The sequence below is a fragment of the Echinops telfairi genome, unplaced genomic scaffold, assembly GCF_000313985.2.
Source record: "Echinops telfairi isolate 266 unplaced genomic scaffold, ASM31398v2 ScPeMD7_7468;HRSCAF=8506_0, whole genome shotgun sequence".
Lineage (NCBI taxonomy): Eukaryota > Metazoa > Chordata > Mammalia > Afrosoricida > Tenrecidae > Echinops > Echinops telfairi.
In genome coordinates this window covers 14,778,305-14,780,184 of record NW_022111369.1, presented here as the reverse complement: position 1 = coordinate 14,780,184, position 1,880 = coordinate 14,778,305, and positions in this window count along the sequence as shown.

Genomic DNA, 1,880 nt, shown 5'->3' with positions numbered 1-1,880 from the left:
ACCCAGAGACTTGAATCAGACTGAACTTACCCATTTCTACATCTGTATGAGCCTTTTCTTGACTATATGCGTACACATATATGTCAGTGTTTTTGCTTCCCTAGAGAATCCAATTTAACACAGATAATACTCATAAACTTTAATATTACTTTTTTCAAACACATCAAAAAACAAGCAAGCAATAACAACTACAGACGTAGCATAGGGAAAGCAGCAATATGTCTAAACCTACAATTTATGTTTACCACTGTCAAATACTGGAAAGAAACAAAGAGTTCACACATAGGTTAGAACCTTTTCCTTCAGAGAGGTAATTATCTAGTGGAAGACAAGACTATCATACACAAATGCATAGCAGCGAATTATTTAATGTGGCTGTTCTAGCCAAAGTCTCTGTGACTCCCACCAAATGGCTTTTGCCTGTGTGGGCCTGAGTAAGAATGTGGGGACAAGACACTGATAGGATTCACCTGTGAGGGATTTAATAGTATTCATTGGATTGACAACCAGATAAAATGAGCCCTCCAAGAAGCGAGACCAACAAAGAGTCATTAGTGGTGTAAGTCTTCTGAACTCCAAGAGCCTGCACAGTTAACCTCCTTGAAGCAGAAGGCAGCTGTAACATCAGAAGAACAGTCGCAGTTCTAGGAGTCTGAACATGAGAGAGAGTGGTAGAATTCCCAGTCCACAAAGCAAGTAATAGTGAATCTTATGGGGTAGGAGGCTAATTTATGCAGTGGGGTTCTTCAGGATACTTAATTAGGGAAGCTGGGCTTGCTGGTCCATAAAGGTGGCTTACTGGAGTGGTGTTCCCCCTGCTCAATTAATTAGAGGAGATGGATTCAATGATCCATAGAGCTTAAACTGAATGTTTTCTGGATTTAGGCTTATAGTGGAGAGGCACTCTCTATGAGCATTTGTTAGCATCCCTGGAAGAACATTGTCACATGTGATGAATGAACAACTGTATCCTGAGCATTTCTCACCTGCATTTAACTTCCTTAATAAACCCTTTAATCGGTGAGTTCTATGTGGCCATTGAAATGAATCATATAACCAAGTAACTAAATATTAAAGAGTTCTGTGGAAGATAGACATATAATAAAGTAGATGGTGTTGTTTGTAATAGAATAATCAACTCAAAAACTAACTGCCATTAAGTACACACTGAGTCATAACATTCCTATAGGACAGGGTAGAACTGCCCCTATGGGTTTCCAAGACTGCAATCCTTTGCAGGAGTAGAAAGTCTCTGGGTGGTTTCAAGCTGCTGACCTTGCATTTGGGTAAGCAACTCAACTTGTAACCATTACACCACCAGGGATCCTCCAAAAAAAATTGTATGAAAAAATGGTATAAAGCATGGTGTTCTATATAATATATGGGTGATTCTGAAATTACAGTATTTAGAATTCTAGAAAAACATATACATGGACACAGGTTTCCTGAAAGAGAGAAAATGTCCTGTGGTAAAAGTATCTGGAGCATACATAGAGCGGAAATAGCGGTCAGGGAGAGAAGGGGAACCTGCGCATAACAGTTTAGCAGCAGAGTTTTCAATAAGCCATCAGGATTTTTCCAGGTTCCAGAAAAACTGACCCCAAAGTCCTTTACTATCATCCCATATTTCTCTAACCTATGCTTCAGTGGAAAGGAAAATATTTTCACAAACAAAACTTCCAAGAATCTAATCTTTTTTTCACTACTTGGTTGTATGACCTTATACAAATCCCCCTGCCTCAGTGTGCTTCTCTGGGACACTGGGATAGTAAGGCCAAGATCCCTGTCTACAGGATTTTACAATGATCAAACAGGCATACAATCCCTTATGAATAGGGTGAAATCTGCACACATATACCAAACTGAAACTCACTGGCATT